This window comes from Gouania willdenowi, chromosome 9 (assembly GCF_900634775.1).
Source record: "Gouania willdenowi chromosome 9, fGouWil2.1, whole genome shotgun sequence".
NCBI classification, from domain to species: domain Eukaryota; kingdom Metazoa; phylum Chordata; class Actinopteri; order Blenniiformes; family Gobiesocidae; genus Gouania; species Gouania willdenowi.
This window is the reverse complement of record NC_041052.1, coordinates 21,504,747-21,511,507: the sequence shown is the minus strand read 5'-3', so window position 1 is coordinate 21,511,507 and position 6,761 is coordinate 21,504,747. Positions and strand designations below refer to the sequence as shown.

The 6,761-nt window shown below is 34.7% G+C and overlaps 1 protein-coding gene across 2 annotated transcripts in view; it reads left to right on the top strand.

Moving 5' to 3' along the window:
* Window positions 1-4,125: 4,125 nt before the first annotated feature.
* The window catches only part of acsl2 (acyl-CoA synthetase long chain family member 2), a 16,013-nt gene continuing 13,377 nt past the window's right edge, over window positions 4,126-6,761 (top strand). Inside the window, exons 1-2 of one of the 2 annotated variants that reach the window (XM_028456542.1) lie at window positions 4,160-4,209; window positions 6,611-6,742. The gene's annotated coding sequence lies outside the window, so the exon portion shown is untranslated. Of the gene's footprint in view, window positions 4,210-6,610; window positions 6,743-6,761 lie in introns of both variants that reach the window. The other variant, XM_028456541.1, reaches the window with a different exon arrangement.

The window sequence follows — 6,761 nt, the reverse complement described above, 5'->3', positions numbered from 1 at the left end:
GCGGGACATCGAGACGTTTCTCAGAAACTCTGGATAGCAGCTTTAATGTATTACCAATATTTTGAAACACTTATATGCACGATTTATAGAAATTGATACAGCAGTGCATCATGTCCAGTATCCATTTGCTACACATATAAAGCACGTGTCAAATTCAAGGCCCAGGGGCCAAATCTGGCCCTTTGAAGCAACCAATTTGGCAAGAAAGTAAAGAAGGCAGAAAAAACATTAATCATTGCGTAAATTACCAAATAGTTTAGTACTAAATATCTCAGTCACTCCAAAGATACACACTGGAATAAACTCTCTTTTTCTTTTCAAAATCTTTCAATTTTACGGAATTTTTTTTCGAAAAATTTCCCAAAATTAAATTCATAAAATTGTCACCACATGTATCTGTTTATCGGTATCTGTCACTTATTTATTGGACACTTCATTTATTATTTATACATGATGGAAGAACAACCTTATAGGGCACAACCCCACACTGGGCTGTATTTGGCCCCTGAACTAAAATGAGTTTGACACCTATGATGTAAAGTATATTTGTTTTATCAGTGCACCGGCCCCTATATGGAGTTTAAACTTCTACGACATATGTATAATAGCTGAGTAGTTTGAGAACCATTGCTGTAAATTAAATGTTGGCCTATTTTGTTGCCGTTTGGCCAGAAATGGCTCCAGTGCTCCGTAAAATCGAAGGATAAAATAATACATGAAAGATGAATGAATAAATGAGGTTTTATTTTGAAGGAATTTGCAGGAAGGAGCTGCTTTAGTTATGTACGCTGGTATAGCGTTGCCAGGTTGGGGGAGTTCTTGCAGGTTTTTTGTGGTTCAGGCCAATTAATAACAGTTTTTTTCTGGTTTGTGTCTGATATGGTAGCACATTTTATCTGGTGTAAAACAAAACTTTATCATTTCTTCTATTCAGGCAACGAGAAGTTAAATCGATCCTAAAATTGCTCTCGAGGAAGGTGAACTCATTCAAGTTCTAGTGCGTAGTTTAACTTTTCCGGTACTATTTAGGCACAGACTTCCATACCAATAGTTCCTCCTTTGTTCTGTGTTAACTGTAATGCCAATTTGACATTTGGCTGCCGTGATGTCTCTCCCCTGTGTGATGTACAGTATTCTAGAAAACAAACATCAAAGCCAAGAACTTCCTGACAATTTGCCCACGTTGGCATTTTCAGCTTTTAACGCTTACTCACTTGCATAATGCCAGCCAGACATGACTGTAGCAATTGTTTGGAGTAAAAATATAAACACAGACCAGACCAGACCAGGAAAATCTAGGTATCATGTGGAAACATTGTAAATAATGTAATAAATGTTTGCATATAAATCTCCTGTATGTGCTCTTTTACCTTGAAGAGTAGGATATATGTCACCAAACAGCAACATAATCTTAGCTTTTAATTTGTGGTTGATCAAGTCAGTTGAACTAATAAATACTGGAAAAAAGTTGTTTTTTTTATTTAAAGGGGACATATCATGCTAAATCCACTTTTTTAGCCCTTAAATGCATTTTAATGTATATTTAGATTGTTTAGAAGTACAGAAAAGTTCAAATTAATCTCTTCAGGTGCTCCGTTGATATCTTTATATTCTGTTTTGGTCATATTTTTCAATCTGTTTCGATTTTTCGATTCTCTATTACGTTTTTTGAACAATAACGTCAGCGGAACTGCCAAATTAGGACATCGACTCCAGGCCCAACACTTCGAGCAATCCGCCATTTTTATTTCTCGCTTTTATTTTGTAGTCCAAGCTCCAGGATGCTGAAGTTACGAGAGGATTAGTCAAAATGTTTGGTTGTTGGATGTAGTCACCCACACGCTTTATTACACCGTCTCCCAGCATCAGAACCTTTTCAAAGTGCCTGGTTGAGTTTTATTTTTCACAGAAATGTACCCACGTCTGTAGGTAAGGTCATTTTTGTGTGCGTGAAGCACTTCAAGGATGACTGCTTCTGCAACCTCCACCAGTATAAAGAAGGATTTGCCGAAAAACTTTGTCTGATTGAGGGTTCAATTCCTTCTATCCTTGGAGATGATGAACAGAGCACTTCGGTAAGCTGTAAATAACGCTAAAAAGTGTGATGATAAGACGTCCCTGTCATTGTTTTGTTAGCATGAGCAGTTGCACCGTCTTCATATGTTAGCGCTGTGTGCTCGTTTTAGATCCTTGATGATATGGCCTACGTGGTTTAATTTAAGTCTAAAGTTTTCATTAGTCATTTCATTTTGCCATTTTTGTCTTTGAAAATACTGTATTAAAATGCATTCCGTGACGTTAGCTTGGCGCTAGCGTTAGCTCGGTGCTTGTGTTAGCTCACTTGTTAGGGTTCTGCAGGTTCATCATCTTCATTTTCATCTCACTCCACTGGATCAGACTCTGGCTCAAACATGTAAAGCTGGATGGACAAGTATTCCGTTGTTGACATTGTGTAAATAACGTGTGAATAAACTTTTTCTGCGCCGCTACATAATCATATCTCTTCTATCAAACTACAAAAATGGCCGAGCAGGGTGGAGTTGAACCTGGAGAGGGGGCGGGGTACGAAGTGTTCATTTGCATTTAAAGAGACCGCACCAAAACGAGTTGCTCTCAGAAGCACATCAGAAAAGGGGTAGAAAAAGGGTCTGGGGAGCTATAATAATGAGGAATTCAGACCCAAGCAGTGCAGTTCCGCTTTATATAGACCACAACTGTATGATTTATATCTAAAAAGGAAGGATTTAAAACCATGATATGTCCCCTTTAAATCTGGCAACAAAACATAGAATGTATTTATGACACGCCTATAAACGTCTGAGTCAATCTGAGCATGTTCTGCACCACAGATCAATCTCTCTGATCTGATCCTTTGGGGTTTTTATTCCTTTGTGTTATCCCTTAATTAATATTCTTGAAAAGGTCGGTGTCAAACAATTCCCCACAATAATTATTAGTAACCACCAGAGGATCAGTGGTATAGCTACTGGTTACAGAAAACTACTCATTATTCACATTATAAAACATTTGAAGTTCATTGATTTTGAATATTTTTTACTGTAGATATAGAGATTTTATATAAGGACAACATGAAAAAAGTGACGTGTATTGATGGGGTGAAGTTAAGGATTTGGTAGTGGACATAAATGATGTGTGGGCAGAATAAACCCATGGTCTAAATCAGGGGTCCTCAACTGGTCTCACCCTGGGACCCACATTTTTCCACGGTCATTAAATCACGACCCATTTTTTTTTTTTTTTTTTTAGAATTCAACTAATTAAATTTCGTTTTTCAAAAATAGCTGTTGAAAACATACACACATTTATATATATTTTTTAAAAACATAAATCCATATATTTTTTTCTTGCAACATGCATTTTACAGCATGCTTGTCAAAATAAAAGGTTCTTTCAAAATAAAAGACAAGTCCAACATGACAGACATTAAGTATTTGTTCATTTTTGACCAGCTGTCCACGACCCACCCAGTACAGGTCTGCGACCCACTTTTGGGTCCCGACCCACCAGTTGGAAAAAAAATCGCTGGTCTAAATTATATATGAGAAAAAAGATATTTAGACACTGATAAACATATATAAACTAATATATAATTAATAGATACATTCAAAACTGGGCTCAACCCCCCCCCCCCCACCCCCACCCCCTCCTTCTGTGTTTTACTGTTGTATTTATACTATTTTAGCTTTAATTTTATACTACGCTGGTGTGGTTTTATTATGTACTGTTAAGTGTCCTTGGGTGACCCGAATGTATTATTATTATTATTATTATTATTATTATTATTATTATTATTATTATTATTGTTATTATTATTATTATTTATTATTATTAAATAAACAAACAAATAAATACATAAATAAATAAATAAATAAACAAAAAAAAATAAGCAGATAGATAGATAGATAGATAGATAGATAGATAAGGTGTAGGACATAAGTAGAATTCCTTTTCTGTTACTTACTAAATATTGTTTTGGCTGTTAAAAAGAGAACTTTGTCATTATAAACATACTACTCAACTTCTATTCAGTTTGGGGGATATTTTGATGGTTTACTGGCTGCTTTAAACCTTGACGGGAATTTGCCAGCTTTATCTGGCAACACAGGTCGGCTAAAAACCAATAGATCCGCTGAGGAGGCTTTGATTTAGGGCTTGGTGGAGGAGACTGTGACGGTTTGCGGCTCTAAGGTATGTTTGAGGACTTTTATTCGTGTTCTTTATGGACTTGTTTTGTAAATGTTGAAGTTTTATGCTGAGCATGGTTGAGACTTTGAGGAAAAGTTTGCGTGCAGCGCCCACGCTGTAGATATGGGGGAGGAGGGGGCAATGAGGGGGTCCCTTCAAGGCGAGAATCAATCAACCTGTTCACCGTTTGTTTCACAACGTTGGATAATAATATCTTTAGACTAACGAGACAAAGACTGCATGCATTCAAATAAGTGTTTTAAACGGTGCACAACATTTAGGAGAATAGTTTATCATTCACCAAATGACGTTTACAAGTGCTCACTATGTATTGTATTATTACTTATTAGCACTCAGTTACTTTAAAGTGGCTGTAAAATCATGCTTTAAACAAATAAATAAAATAAAGAGTCATTATCAATGCCCTATTTTCCATTGAGTGTATTCAGTTTGATGTCGCCTTAAATAATGGCATTATATATTAAATTGTACAGTTTCTCTCACTGTTTCGGACTTCAGTGTACGCAGTACGGTGGTCACGTGACCACAACTCGGTCCCATAGCAACGGATGTCATAGAAACAAGAGTCAGTTATTAAAAAAAAAAAAAGTTTGATCTCACAAATTGAAATAAAAACACAAGCTTTTCTGTGAATAAAACTGTTTATCTTTGTTGAATCTAAAGTTGTTCTATTTAAACCCACAGAAAAATGTGTCTCAGTTTATTATATATTATTATATAATATAATCTGATGGTGCGTGTGTAATTGAAGTTATTAAGTTAGTTTATTTTTATCTATTAAGGTCATTTATTTGGATGTGTCTGGAAAGAAATCCTGGGGTGTAACTGTGAAATAATTTATGAATTAATTTGAAAAAATAAAGATGTGTTAATCTCTCACAGTTGAGTAAATTATGTATTTTACAGTGATGCCAATCAATAGTTTTTTTTATATCCATGGGTATAGTGATATGAAATGTGTCTGGTCATATTATAAGATTATATATGTTATGCTAATTGTATTGCACAATAACTCTTATCTTCTCTTTTGTTTCACATTAGGCACAAAATAATGAATATAATTGAGTTTATTTCAGCCTCGGTAATTGTAATTATAATGAACTGTAACTGAATATAGGTAATAGTGTAATTTAATATAATTTTTTTTTAATATATATATATATATATATATATATTAATGTATTTAATGTTATTCATTTTTTATTTTATTTATTACTTATTTTACCTTTATTTTAGCAGGTTGGTCATTGAGAACCATTTCTCATTTATCATAGTAAACTACAGAATTACAAAGTCATACCTACAATTACGGTAACTTATAAATCATTTAGTTGAGATAGTATGGAAAACCTGTGTGTCACATAACTCATATCCTTCAAAGCAATGATTAATGTAATTGTGCACTCTTTTTTTTTTTTTTTAGTTTTTGATGATCTCGCATTACTTCAGTCTTCCTATTGCATTTGTAGACACATGTATGGCTGCTATGCACAGTAATCCAAAACTATTCTTGTGATGTATTTCTACATTCCTAGATTCTGTGTGTGTTGCTATAATTTAAGCATTGCAGTGGTGGAGTTAAACGCTCCATGACTGTGGTTAGAAACAGTCTGTGCCGCACTAAACTAGATCAGCATTCTTTAGTCAACCTTCCTTTTTTGTGATAGTTCTTTCTCTGTGTGAAATACAGTATATCTTCCTCTAGGGAGTGCATTGCCTGGCATCTGGCAATATGATACAATATATCTCGATATTAAAGTATAAGGCGATTATTGCAATATTTTTTTTTTTTTAAATATCTGATTTAAAAAAACAACTAATCTGTAAATGTCTACACCTTCATGAGAATATTATGTATGAAATATATTGTATTGGCATATTTTACACTCAAAACATTGGCTTTAACATGCCATGTGCCAACAACTTAAGATAAAAAAATAACATACAATCTGCCTGTGGGTTTTAAACCAACTTTGACTTTAGTGCAACATGACTTTAGTGAGGTATAAGCCTAGAACAATGAATAAATGCAGAAAGTTAATACTTCATTTTTAGATTTTATTTTAAAACCACAAGCTAGTCAACAAGCCCAGGTTTCAGAGCACTTCTATGTGCAGTTACAATGTGTAATGCAGTGGAAAAGACTTTCCTGGTTTAAATAAAGGTAAAACAAATAATAAAAAATCGATATGGATGCATATTGAATCGAGCCAAGAATCGTGCGACGTAATATCGCGATATATGTCGATTTTTTTTCAACACCCCTAACATCTTCTATTTTTGCTTTTTATGTACCAGTACTCGGAGGCAAACCAACCTGTTGGGGTTTGTCACACATAGACAGTACGTGTCATGTTTCTGGTATCTTTTGTGTTTGTCTCAGTCTACAGAGTTACAGCCTCACTACTCTAGGCTTTGGAAGCATGAGGTCAGTTACTGATCCAACAAAGAGACGACCAGAATGTGGATCATAGCGCTGCCTCTCTAGGTGAAACAGAAAAAACAGAGAAGAAAGGTTTGGAATATTACTGAAT